General features: G+C 39.3%; 1 pseudogene; it reads right to left on the reverse strand.

Moving 5' to 3' along the window:
- Positions 1-518: 518 nt before the first annotated feature.
- Positions 519-1697, reverse strand: LOC100587173 (annotated as a pseudogene).
- Positions 1698-14731: the final 13034 nt, after the last annotated feature.

Consider the following 14731-nt stretch of genomic DNA (forward strand, 5'->3'; position numbering starts at 1 on the left):
ATTTTGTACAGAGCAATGAGGTTTCTCATCGTAGAGTCTTTTCCTGGGCTCTGTTTGGCTCTCAGTAAGGCAGGCCTATACTTTTTCCTCTCCTCTATGGAGAGGGCAATATGCATTTAGCTGAAAAGTCACCTTCCGAAAGTGAGAAAGGGGTTAGATTGCTGCTTCAGAGCTGTGGAATTATTTGGAATGTTTTGCAAATGGTTGCTACAAAACAACAAAAAAGGTAATTACAAAATGTGCACATCATAACATGCTTTTAAAGACACTATGCATTGTGCTCACATTCCCTTAAATGTTGTTTCCAAAGGTGCTCAGCCTTTAGCCCAGCTGGAATCTCTGGGAAGAGGCAGAGACAGTTTGGCAAAAAAGAAACAGGGGAGGAGGGGGCGGCGAAAGTAGAAAGCAGCCCCCAAGTTAAAGATCAGCCCTCAGTTAAAGATCAGCTTCGGGCAGGCCGGCCTCAGGCGGAGTCAGGGACAAAGGGCGGAGCAGCAGCAGGGTAGGACTGGGGTGTTCTACATCTCATTCAGGTCAAGCAGAGTCTGGTACAGCGTCCTTTGTGTACAGAGGTTCTCCTCTTTGTTGCATTTCAGTTTATCTTACAAGTCATCAGTTGTCTTTTCCAGCTTGGCTACCAATCTCTCAGTAAACTCAGCACGGGTCTCTGCCTCCTTGAGTTTATCAGTGAGAATTTTGATCTCTTCCTCATATATATGTCTTCTTTTTGAGAGTACTTTTCTTCAGCATCACTTAGACACTTCAGGTTCTGGTCCATCAGTCTGATCTGCTCATCTGTCTCTTGGCAGCGGGACTCTGCCAGCTCAGCTCGTTCCTCTGTGCATTCCAAGTTTCCTTCAATGATCACCAACTTACGAGCCACCTCTTCATATTTCCTATCCGCCTCTTCTGCAATATGCTTAGCTTCTTTGAGTTGGATTTCCTGGAGTTCCAACTTTTCGTTTGTTTGTTTAAGACAGAGTCTCGCTGTCTTGCCAGGCTGGAGTGCGGTGGCGCGATCTCAGCTCACTGCAACCTCCGCCTCCTCGGTTCAAGCGATTCTCCTGCCTCAGCCTCCCGAGTAGCTGGGACTACAGGCGTGTGCCACCACGCCCAGCTAATTTTTTGTAGAGACAGGGATTCACCATGCTGGCCAGGATGGTCTCAATTTCTTGACCTAGTGATTCGCCCGGCTTGGCCTCCCAAAGTGCTGAGATTACAGGTTTGAGCCACTGCGCCCGGCCCTTTTCTTCATCTTTTAAGGCCTGATTTTATTTTATTTATTTATTTATTTATTTTGAGACGGAGTCTCACTTTGTTGCCCAGGCTGGAGTGCAGTGGCGCGATCTCGGCTCACTGCAAGCTCCGCCTCTGGGGTTCACGCCATTCCCCTGCCTCAGCAAGGCCTGGTTTTCAATAACCTTCATATCTCTTTCACTCTCATCAGCAGCTTTTTCCGCTTCTTCCAGCTTTTGCAAGGCAGTGGCCAGGCACTCCTGAGCATGGTCCAGCCCCTCTTCAACCTGCTGGATCCTACCGTTCAAGGAGGCCACCTCAGCCTCAGCCTGTTCCCGGGCCCACCTTTCTTCCTCAACTTCTCACTGGAGGCGCTCAGCTCTCTCCTCTGCATCATCTGCCTGCTGCTGCAGAACGTGGATCTTGCACTTCACTTCCTCCATGGTGGTGATCCCAGCCATGGTGCCCACCCAGCTACTGCTCGAGCTCTGGTTCCTGCCTCTTCTGCTCAGCATTGCAGCTGCTTCTCCTTTCTTTTATTTTTCTGTATTAAGTTTTGTTTCCTTTTGTTTTTAAAGCAACAGATGAAAGGAGATAAAAATGTCAAGGAAATATTGACTTGAACTTTATAAATATTGGTTCTGAGTGGGGATGATAAAGCAGATAAAAGAAAGGAGCTGAAGTATGACTGAAGGAATCAGATTTCTCTAACCTTGATATTCAAATTGTATTCTATGGATATAATTATAAATAGCAAGATTTTTTAGCATTTGGAGTTAATTAAATTGTGAGGAAGTTATCAGGGCACATTTTGTGTTCTTCATTACTCTGAGAAACTTTTCTGAGGTTCATTGAGAAAAGTATTTTTAAACTCTGTGAAATCCAAGTAACTCTGGAGGAAAAGTAAATTGAGCAATTTGTTCTTTCCTCTTTGAGGTTTGATAAGGTGTAAAAATGTATTTAACAAAGCAACTTCTTTTTCCTTAAAAAATTTTGATCAATAACCCTGAAAAAGTTTTTTTAAAATTCAATTCAGTATGTTAATCTTATGCTTTCCATAAATACATTTTTTGAATATTTAAGGTAACAGTTTCAGAAACATAACTGAATAGCTTGCTTGTTCTTGAACAAAGAGTCTGAATCTATGATGAACTAAATTAAGTTATGTCTTCCCAAGTAGTCCACTTAGACACTGACTTGTTACCCTCTTTCTCAAGTCCAGTTTTTCTGAGACTGGACCATTTACATTAGGATCACTTTGGGTCTTTAGGTGTGATTATTGTATTGTGATAGAGATACAAACTGAAGTGTTAGTGGATAAAATGTCAAGATATTTGAGATTATTTTAAAAATAAATTAGGACGAAGGGTAAATGAGTGGCAATGTAGATGAAACAAGACTGGCCATATGTTTATTTATGGAAGATAGGTGAGGAGTATGTGGGTAATGTTATAGTATTCTCTCTAATTTAGTTTAGGTTTAAAATTTCTATTGCAAATAGTTAAAAGAATCACCTGTGGTTTTATTAAAAATTGAGATTCCTGGACTCCACCACAGATCTCTTAAGTCAGAGTCTCAAGGATGAAAGATAGAAAATGGCTTTTAAAGTAGTCCACTTGTGCTCACTGAAGTTTGAGGATCACTGGTAAAAAGTTTCCTTGTGTACCTCACTCATTGTGTATTCATGTCATCCATGTGTGTATTTCATGGTTTTCATCATTCACCCTATTTTCCCATTTGTGGAATGCAATAGCACATTAAAGCAGTTATACTGAATTTGGATAATTCAAACTTTAAAATTTTGTTTCAAAGCGTTCATAAAGTGAAGCCAAATAAAATTTAAAAAACCTTCATTTTTAACTGAAATAATCAGATAAATACATTGGCTTTTTTTCCACTTTCAGCTGGGAATGGATTACTTTTGTGAATGTCTTAAATTTCTTCTCTTACCAGGGCATCAGCATCCTATTCCAGACATCTACTTGCTCTCGCCAGTAGTTCCTTGTTCTTTCTCAGATGTACCATATTACCAGGCACCTCTGAGACTTTGCCTATGGGATTCCCTCTCATTGAGACATTCATCAATCCCCTCTTTACCTGGTTAATTTCCATACCTTCTCCCCACCGCTAACACCTCTCGCTTATTCAGGGAGGCCATTATTGTATTTGTAAGGTTGGATTGCATTCTATTCTTTTGTAATTCCATAATATGCTGTAATACGATAGTGCTATAATGCTGAACATGCTATATAGCACTTTACACTTTGTCATAAGACTATTTTTCTGCCCTCCTCTCTCTCTTCAGGTAGACTATAAAGTCAGTTGGTTAAAGATTGTGTTTTTTATGATCGTATCTCCACTGCTGTGTACTGTGCCTGGCACATAAGAAATACTTACTGAATACATGACAAACAGCTGAATGAGTTCACAAAGTAACTATCTAACATGCCCAAGCATCTTAGGAAGTGTTGCAGTCATTCTTCAAGGCAAAAAGAAAGAAAGAAAAAAAAAGCTTCCTGGATATAAGACACACTTCTTGGTCATAAATATAGATCTTGGAAAAAAGTTCCTGAAAGGAGGACTAAACTGTAGCAAGAATTTGTCTTGGGTATAATAATGTTGATAGTCACTTTGCTTCTATGCTTAGCCTTTTTCATATATCTTTATTAATTTCTCATAATTAAATTATATCTCTTGACCCGAATTTTTTCGAATATTTTATTGTGAAAAATTTCAAATGTCCAAAAGAGTCAAAAGAATTGTGTAGACTGGGCACAGTGGTTCACATTTGTAATCTCAGCACTTTGGGAGGCTAAGGCAGGCAGATCACTTGAGGCCAAGAGTTTGAAACCAGCCTGGCCAAAATAGCTGTATTAGTCCGTTTTAATGCTGCTGATAAAGACATACCTGGGACTGGGCAATTTACAAAAGAAAGAGGTTTAATGGACTCACAGTTCCATGTGGCTGGGGAGGCCTCACAATCATGGCAGAAGGTGAAAGGCACGTCTCACATGGCATCAAACAAGAGAAGAGAATGAGAGCCAAGTGAAAGGGGTTTCCTCTTAAAAAACCATCAGCTCTTGTAAGACTTATTTACTACCAGGAGAACAGTATGGGGGAAACCACCCCCATGATTCAGTTACCTCCCACTGGGTCCATCCCACTACACAAGAGAATTATGGGAGCTACAATTCAAGATGAGATTTGGGTGGAGACCCAGCCAAACCATATCAATAGCGAAAACTCATCTCTACTAAAAATACAAAAAACTAGCCAGGCCTGGTGGCTCATACCTGTAATCCCAGCTACTTGGGAGACTGAGGCACAAGAATAGCTTGAACCCTGGAGGCAGAGGTTGCAGTGAGCCGAGATTGCACCACTGCACTCCAGCCTGGGCAACTGAGCAAGACTCCATCTCAAAAAAAAAAAATTGTGTAGTTGTGTAGTGTACCCATACATCCATGACCAGGATTGTACAGTTAAAACACAGTGTCCCAAAAGTCTTAGTGTAGTTTTAAGTTTTAATAATTTCGGAAGCATAAATGCTACAAACTTATACAAACACTCTTTACTTATTTAAATGTATTTCATACTTATTTAATTTTGTGAAATTTTTTCCCCAGTGGATGAGATTCTTTTTAAAAAAATCCATCCCTTCAAGCATTTGTTGAGTTACAAACAATACAATACACTTCATAAGTTATTTTAAAATATACATTTAAGTTATTATAGACTATAGTCACCCTGTTGTGCTATCAAATAGTAGGTCTTATTCATTCATTCCATGTTTTTTGCACTCATTAACCATCCTCATCTCCCTCCATTCCCCCACTATCTTTCCCAGCCTCTGGCAACCATTTTTCTACTCTCTGTGTCCATGAGTTCAATTGTTTTGATGTTTAGATCCCACAAATAAGTGAGAACATACGACGTTTGTCTTTCTGTGCCTGGCTTGTTTTCCTTAACATAATAATCTCCAGTTCCATCCATGTTGCAAATGACTGGTTATCATCCCTTTTTATGGCTGAATAGTACTTCGTTGTGTATAAGTATCACATTTTCTTTTTTCTTTCTTTTTTTTTGAGACGGAGTTTTGCATTTATTGCCCAGGCTGCAGTGCAATGGTGCGATCTCAGCTCACCACAACCTCTGCCTCCTGGGTTCAAGCGATTCTCCTGTCTCAGCCTCCCTGAGTAGCTGGGATTACAAGCATGCGCCACCATGCCCGGCTACTAATGTTTGTTTTTTTTGTAGAGATGGGGTTTCACCATGTTGACCAGGCTGGTCTCGAATTCCTGACCTCGTGATCCCCCCGCCTCGGCCTCCCAAAGTGCTGGGATTACAGGCGTGAGCCACTGTGCCTGGCCAAGTACCACATTTTCTTTATCCATTCATCTGTTAATGGACGCTTAGGTTGCTTCCAAATCTTAGCTATTGTAAACAGTGCTGCAGCAAACATAGGGGTGCAGATATCTCTTTGATATAATGATTTCCTTTCTTTGGGGGATATACCCAGCAGTGGAATTGCTGGATCCTATGGTAGCTCAATGATCAGTTTTTTGAGGAACCTCCAAATTCTCCCTAGTGATTGTACTAATTTACATTCCCACCAACAGAATACAAGGGTTCCCTTTTATCCACATCCTCACAAACATTTGTTATTGCCTGTCTTTTTTATATAAGCCATTTTAACAGGGGTGAGATGGTATCTCATTGTAGTTTTGATTTGCATTTCTCTGATGATCAGTAATGTTGAGCACCATTTCATATGCTTCTTTGCCATCTGTATGTCTTCTTTTGAGATATGTCTGTTCAAATGTTTTGCCCATTTTTTGATTGGGTTATTAGATTTTTTTCCTATAGAGTTGTATGAGCTCCTTATATATTCTGGTTATTAATCCCCTATCAGAGGAGTATTTTGCAAATATTTTCTCCCATTCTGTGGGTTGTCTCTTCATTTTGTTGATTGTATTCTTTGCTGTGCAGAAGCTTTTTAACTTGATGTTATCTCATTTGTCCATGTTTGTTTTGGTTTTCTGTACTTGTGGGACTCAGGAAATTTTTGCCCAGACCAATGTCCTAGAGATTTTCTCCAATTTTGACTTGAAGCAGTTTCATAGTTTCAGGTCTTAGATTTAAGTCTTTTTTTTTTTTTTTTTTTTGAGACAGAGACTCACTCTGTCACCCAGGCTGGAGTGCAGTGGCACAATCTTGGCTCACCGCAACCTCTGCCTCCCGGGTTCAAGCAATTCTCCTGCCTCAGCCTCCCAAGTAGCTGGGACTACAGGTGCCCACCACCATGCCTAGCTAATTTTTTTGGATTTTTAGTAGAGACAGAGTTTCACCATGTTGGCCAGGCTGGTCTTGAACTCCTGACCTCCAGTGACCCACCTGCCCTGGCCTCCCAAAGTGCTGGGATTACAGGTGTGAGCCACCTTGCCCAGCCAGATTTAAGTCTTTTAATCCACTCTTTTTATTTGATTTTTTTTATATGGTGAGAGATAGGGGTCTAGTTTCATTCTTCTGCATGTGGATATCCAGTTTTCCCAGTGCCGTCTATTGAAGAGACTGTCTTTTCCCCAGTGTATGCTCTTGGTACTTTTGTCAAACATGACTTCACTCTAGGCATCTGGATTTGTTTCTGGATTCTCTATTCTGTTCCATAGGGCTATTGTCTTTTTTTGTGCCAGTACCATGCTGTTTTGGTTACTATAGCTCTGTAGTATAATTCAAAGTCAGGTAATGTAATTCCTCCAGTTTTGTTCCTTTTGCTTAGGATAGCTTTGGCTATTCTGGGACTTTTGTGGTTCCATATAAATTTTAGAATTTTTTTTTTATTCTGGGAAAGGATATCATTAGTATTTTGATAGGGATTGCATTGAATCTGTAGATTGCTTTGGGTGGTATGGACACTGTAACAATATTGATTCTTCCAATCCATGAACATGGAATAGTTTCCCATTTTTTGGTGTCCCTGTCAATTTCTTTCAGTATTTCGTAGTTTTCATTATAGAGATATTTCACTTCTTTGGCCAAGTAAATTTCCGGGTATTTAATTTTATGTGTATAAGTGGGATTGCTTTTTAAATTTCTTTTTCACATTGTTCACCTATGGCATATAGAAATGCTACTGATTTTTGTATGTTGGTTTTGTATACTGCAAATTTTTCTGAATTTGTTTCTCAGTTCTAATAGTTTTCTTGTGGAGTCTTTAGTAGGTTTTTCCAAATATAAGATTATATCATCTGCAAACAAGGATAATTTGACATCTTCCTTTCTAATTTGGATGCCTTTTATAGCTTTCTCTTGTCCGATTGCTCTAGTTAGGATTTCCAGTACTATGTTAAATAACAGTGGTGACAGTGGGCATCCTTGCCATATTCCAGCTCTTAGAGGAAAGGCTTTCAGTTTTTCCCCATTCAGTATGATACTGTGGATCTGTCATATATAGCTTTTATTATGTTGAGATATGTTCCTTCTATCCCCAGGTTTTTGAGGGATTTTATCATAAAGGGATGTTGAACTTTATCAAATGCTTTTTCAGGATCAATTGAAATAATTATGTGGTTTTTATCCTTCATTCTGTTGATATGATGTATCACATTGATTTGCATGTGTTGAACCGTTCTTGCATCCAGGGATAAATTCCACTTAGCCATGATGAATGATCTTTCTAATGTGTTGTTGAATTCGGTTTGCGAGTATTTTCTTGAGGATTTTTGCATCAATATTCATCAGTAGTTTTTCTTTTTTTGATGTGTCTTTGGTTTTGGTATCAGGGTAATATTGGCCTTGTAGAATGAATTTGAAAGTATTACTTTCTCTTCTATTTTTTGGAATAATTTGAGAAGGATCGGTATTTGTTCTTCTTTAAATGTTTGGTAGAATTCAGCAGTGAAGCCATCAGGTCCTGGGCTTTTCTTTACTGGAAGACTTTTTATTATGGCTTTGATCTCATTACTTGTTCTTGGTCTGTTTAGGTTTTGGATGTCTTTCTGATTCAGTCTTGGTTGGTTTTATGTATGTAGACATTTGTCCATTTCTTCTAGGTTTTCCAATTTATTGTCATATAGTTGCTTGTAGTAACCACTGATGATACTTTGAATTTCTGCAGTATCAGTTGTAAATGTTTCCTTTTTCATTTCTGATTTTATTTATTTGGATTTTCCGTCTTTTAGTTTGGCTAGAGGTTTGTCAATTTTAACTTTTTAAAAAACCAACTTTTTGTTTTATTGATCTTTTGTATTTTTTTCTTCATCTCAATTTCATTTATTTCTTTTCTGGTCCTTAGTATTTCTTTTCGTCTACTAATTGTGGGTTTGGCCTGCTCTTGCTTTTCTATTTATTTAAGATGCATCACTAGATTGTTTATCTGAGGTTTTTCCCCTTTTTTGATGTGGGCATTTACAGCTATAAACTTCCCTCTCAGTACTGCTTTTGCTGTATCCCAGAGGTTTTAGTATTTTGTTTTTCCATTATCATTTGTTTGAAGAAATTTTTCAATTTTTTAAAATTTCTTCATTGACCCACTGGTCATTCAGGACCATATTGTTTAATTTCCATGTATTTGTATAGTTTCCAAAATTCCTCTTGTTATTAATTTCTAGTTGTATTCCACTGTGGTCAGAGAAGATGCTTGACATTATTTCAATTTTTGAATGTTTTCAGACTTGTTTTGTGACCTAACATATACTCTATCTTTGAGAAGGATCCATGTGCTGAGGAAACAAATGTGTATTCTACAGCTGTTGGATGAAATGTTCTGTAAATATCTATTAGATCCACTTGGTCTCTAGTGCAGAGTAAGACTAATGGTGTGTGTTGATTTTTTGTCTGGAAGATCTATTCGTGCTGAAAGTGGGGCATTGAAGTCTCTAGCTATTATTGTGTTGGGGTGTATCTCTCTCTTTACCACTAGTAATATTTTCTTTATATATCTGGGTGCTCCACTGTTGGGTCCATATATATTTAAAATTGTTTTATTATTTTGCTGAGTTGACTCCTTTCTCATTGTATAGTGGCTTTCTTTGTCTCTTCTTAGAGTTTTGGTCTTAAAATCTGTTTTGTCTGATATAAGTGCAGCAACTCCTGTTCTTTTTTAGCTTCCATTGTCATGGAATATCTTTTTCTATGCCTTTATTTTCAGTCTATGTGTGTTTTTACAGGTGAAGTGTTTTTTGTTGTTGTTTTGTTTTTTTGTAGGCAACAGATTGATGGGTCTTCTTTTTTCATCTAGTCAGTGTACATATTTTCATAAGACAGTTTAGTCCATTTACATTCAATGTTATTATGATAAGTAAGGACTTACTGCTATCATTTTGCTATTTGTAGTTTGGTTGTTTTGTGGTCTTCTCTTTCTTCTTTCTTTCCTTCCTCTTTTAGTGAAGGTGATTTTCTCTGGTGATATGATTTGGGCTCTTACTTTTTATATTTTGTGTATCCATTGTATGTTTTTTGGTTTGAGGTTACAATGAGGTTTACAAATACTATCTTATAACCTATTTATTTTAGCTTGATAAAAATTTAACAGTGTTTGCATAAATAAGCAGACAAGCAAAAAGAAAACTAATAGGCTGGGTGTGGTGGCTCACACCTATAATCCCAGCACTTTGGGAGGCTACGGTGGGTGGATCACTTGAGGTCAGCAGTTTGAGACCAGCCTGGCCAACATGGTGAAACCCTGGCTCTACTAAAAATACAAAAATTAGCCAGGCATGGTGGTGTGCAGCTGTAATCCCAGCTACTCAGGAGGCTGAGGCAGGAGAATCTCTTGAACCTGGGAGGCGGAGGTTGCAGTGAGCCGAGATCGCGCCACTGCATTCCAGCCTGGGTGACAGAGTGACACTCCATTTCAAAAAAAAGAAAATTAATAAAAACTCTATGGCTTAACTTCATCTCCCCACTTTTTAACTTTTTGTTGTTTCTATTTATTTTTTTGAGACAGGGTCTTGCTTTGTTGCCCAGGCTAGAGTGCAATGGTGTGATCTTGACTCACTGCAACCTCTGCCTCCAAGGCTCAAGCAATCCTCCCACCTCATCCTCCCTAGTAGCTGAGACCACACAGGTGCACACCACCACACTCAGCTTATTTTTTAAAATTATTTGGAGAGACAGGGTTTTGCCATGTTGCCCAGGCTGGCCTTGAACTCCTGGCCTCAAGTGATCCACCCTCCTTGACCTCCCAAAGTACTGGGATTACAGGCATGAGCCATTGTGCTGAGCCAGTTGTATATATATATATATATATATATATATATATATATATATATATATATGTATATGTGTGTGCAATTGCACTATGTCTTGAAAAGTTGCTGTAGTTACTATTTTTGATTGGTTCATCATTTAGTCTCACTACTTAGCATAAGAGTATAACAGTTACTGTGTTATAATATTCTGTGTTTTTTTGTGTACTTACTATTACCACTGAGTTTTGTACCTTCTGGTGATTGCTTATTGTTCATTAATGTCCTTTTCTTTCTGATTTAAGTACTCCATTTAACATTTCTTGTAGGAAAGGTCTGGTGTTGATGAAATTCCTCAGCTTTTGTTTGTCTGGGTAAGTCTTATTTCTCCTTTGTGTTTGAAGGATATTTTAATCAAATATACTATTCTAGGGCAAAAGTTTATTTTTCTTCAGCACTTTAAGTATGTCATGCCACTCTGTGCTGGGTTTTAAGGTTGCCACTGAAAAGTCTGATGCCAGACATATTAGAGCTCCATTTTATTCTGTTTGTTTCTCTTCTTACTTCTTTTACAATTCTTTCTTTATCCTTGACCTTTGGGAGTTTGACTATTAAATGCCTTGAGGTAGTCTTCTTTGGGTTAAATCTGCTTGGTGTTGTATAAGCTTCTTATATGTAGATATTGATATTTTTCTGTAGGTTTGGGAAATTCTCTGTTATTATCTCCTTGAATAAACATTCTACCCCTATCTGTTTCTCTACCTCCTTTTTAAGGCCAATAACTCATAGATTTTCCCTATTGAAGCTATCTTCTAGGTCCTGTAGGCATGCTTCATTGTTTTTTATTATTTTTTTCGTTTGTCTCCTCTGTGCATTTTCAAATAGGCTGTCTTCAAGCTCACTAATTCTTTCTTCTGCTTGATCAGTTCTGCTATTAAAGGACTCTAGTGCATTCTTCAGTATGCCAATTGCATTTTTCAGCTCCAGAATTTCTGCTTGGTTCTTTTTTGTTATTTCAATCTCTTTATTAAATGTATCTGATAGAATTTTGAATGTCTTCTCTGTGTTAACTTGAATTTCTTTCAGTTTCCTCAACACAGCTATTTTGAATTCTCTGTCTGAAAGGTCTCATTTCTCTGTTTCTCCAGGATTGGTCTCTGGTGCCTTATTTAGTTCATTTGGTGAGGTCATGTTTTCCTGGATGGTATTGATGCTAGTAGATGTTTTTGGTGTTTGGGCATTGAAGAGTTAGGTATTTATTGTAGTCTTCACTGTCTGGGGTTATTTGTACCAATCCTTCTTGGGAAGTCTTTCCAGATATTTTAAAGGACTTGAGTGTTGTGATCTAAGCTGTATCTGCTTTAGGGGGCACCCCAAGCCCAGTAACACTGTGGTTCTTGCAGACTTGTAGAGGTACCGCCTTGATGGTCTTGGACAAGATTGGGAGAATTCTCTGGATTACCAGGCAGAGACTCTTGATCTCTTCTCTTACTTTCTCCCGAACATACAGAGTCTCTCTCTCTCTCTCTCTCTCTCTCTCTCTGTTCTGAGCCCCCTAAAGCTATGGGTGGAGGGACACAAGCACCTCTGTGGCCACCACCATTATGACTGGGTTGGGTCAGGCTTGAAGCCAGCACAGCACTGGGTCTTGCCCAAGGCCCACCACTGTAACTACTTTCTGGAAACTGCCTATGTTTGCTCAAGGCCCTGGGGCTCTACAATCAGCCAGTGGCAAAGCCAGCCAGGCCTGTCTCCTTTCCTTCAGGGCAGTGAGGTCCCCCAAGTTCCTGTGGGTCCAGTGATGCCATATGGGAGTTAGGGACCAGAGTAAAAAACCTTAGAAGTCTATCTAGTGTTTTATTGTAATGTGGCTGAGCTGGCACTTAAACCACAAGATGCAGTCCTTCCCCCTCTTCCTTCTGCTTTCCAAAGGATGAGCCTCATCCCATAGCCACCACCACCACAGGCCACCAGGAATACTGTCAGACTACTGCTGATGTTCCCTTAAGGACCAAAGGCTCTTAAGTCAGCTTGTGGTGAATGCTACCTGGCGTGGGACTCACCCTTCAGGGCAATGGACTCCCTGCTGGCCCAGGGCAAATCCAGAAAAGCCATCCAAGAATCAAGTCCTGGAATCGGGGACCCCAGGAACTTCTTTGGTGCTCCACCCCTCATGTTCATGCTGTTACCTGAAGCCAGCAAGTCTCAGAGGCTCATCCAAGGCCCTTGATATAGTACCTGAGTATCACTACTGATTATTCAGGGCCCAAGGGCTCTTCAGTTAGCAGGGGATGAATGCTGCCAGGACCGGGTCCTTTCCTTCAAGGAAGCGGGTTCCCTTCTGGCCCAGGGTGTATGTAGAAATGTTATCTGGGAGCTAGGGCCTGGAATGGGGACCTCATGACTGACCAGCGCTCTTTCCTACTGTGGCTGAGCTGGTATCCAAGATGTGAGACAAAGTCCTCCTCACTCTTCCCTCTCCTCTCCTCAAGCAGAAGAAAGAGGAGGGTCTCTTTTGAAGCTGTGAGCTGTGCAGCCTGGGGTTAGGGGACGGATGATGCCAGCACTCCCTTGGCTGCCCCAATTGGTGTCTCACTAGGTTGCATGCCCCTCCAGTTTACTATCTCTGGGCCTAGTTCAGCATTAGGACTCATCTACAAGTTGCAGAAAGGCCTAGACTGCCTTTCAGGTTTATTTGGAGACACAGAGTACTGGTCAGCAGTGGCAAGGTTTGTGTGAACTCAAGCTCTGACCACTGGGATCAGTGATTCTCTTCTGGCTAGGGCTGGTTTAAATGCTTCCTTTGTGGGTGAGTGTCAGTTTGGTCTGGTTTTCCTTTCTGCTCTAACAGGACAGCACTGAGTTCAGTGCCTCACAATTGCTGTGTTCTCCCTCCCCCAGTGCCCAGAAACACTCTCTGTACCACACCTCCACTGCCAGGATTGGAGAGGTGGCATCAGGGATTCAGGACTGCTTTTTCTACTTCTTCAATGCCTCTTTCAATGATATGAAGTTAAAACCAGGTACTATGAGTGCTTACCTGATTTTTGGCTTTTATGAAGGTTTTTTTTTTTTTTTCTGTGTAGATAGTTGTTCAGTTGGTGTTCTTGTGGAAGAGATGATCTGTGGAGCCTTTTATTCCACCATCTTGCTCTACTTCCTCCCTAATTTTGTGAATTTTGAGTTATAATATTTTAATTTTAGTTCTTTGTTTTGGCATCTTCAGAAGGCTGAAAGAAAAAAATAAAATTAACAATTTATTAGTCAAAATTTACAAAACTAAACAAGCTAAACATTTAAATACACTTTCAAATGATTTTTTAAGAAGCTTGTATCATTTATATTTCTGAAATTATTAAAGCTGAAAACTATAGTTAGGATATTATCAACAGAGTGAAAAGGCAACCCACGGAATGGAAGAAAATATTTGCAAACCTTGTATCTGATAAGGGGTTAAATAGCCAGAATATATAAATAACTCCTACAGTTCAACAATTAAAAAACCAAACAACCAGATTAAAAAACGGACAAACAATTTGAATAAACATTTTTCCAAAGAAAATATACGTATGACCAATAAGCATGTGAAATGATGCTCAAAATCTTTAATCATTAGGGAAATGCAAATCAAAACCACAACGAGATACTACTTCATACCTATTAAGATGGCTATAATAATAATAACAAAATAGAAAATAACAAGTGTTGGCAAATTTGTGGAGATACCTTGGAACCCTTGTGCATTGCTGATGGGAACATAAAATGGTACAGCCACTATGGAAACCAGTATGGTGGTTCTTCAAAAAATTAGAGATAGAATGACCATATGGCCCAGCAATTCTACTTCTGGATATATACTCAAAAGAAGCAAAAGTGGGGACTCAAATAGATATTTGTACACTCATGTTTATAGTAGCATTATTTGTAATAGCTAAAATGTGGAAGCACCTGAACTGTCTATAGACAGATAAATGGATAAACAAGAGGTGGCATATACATACAATGGAATTGCTCAGCCTTAAAAAGGAAATTCTGGTGCATATTACAATATGAATGAACCTTGAACATATTATGCTAAGTGAAATAAGCTACACAAAAGGACAAATACTGAATTATTTCACTTATACAAGATACCTAGAGTAGTCAAATTCATAGCGATAGAAAGTAGAATGGTTACCAGGGGCTGGAGGAAGGGGTCCTGGGGAGTTATTGTTTAATGGATATGGGATTTAAGTTTGGGAAGATGAAAAAGTTCTGTAGATTGATGGTGGTGATGGTTGCACACTAATGTGAATTTATTTAAAGCCACT

This window comes from Nomascus leucogenys, chromosome 17 (genome assembly GCF_006542625.1).
Source record: "Nomascus leucogenys isolate Asia chromosome 17, Asia_NLE_v1, whole genome shotgun sequence".
Lineage (NCBI taxonomy): Eukaryota > Metazoa > Chordata > Mammalia > Primates > Hylobatidae > Nomascus > Nomascus leucogenys.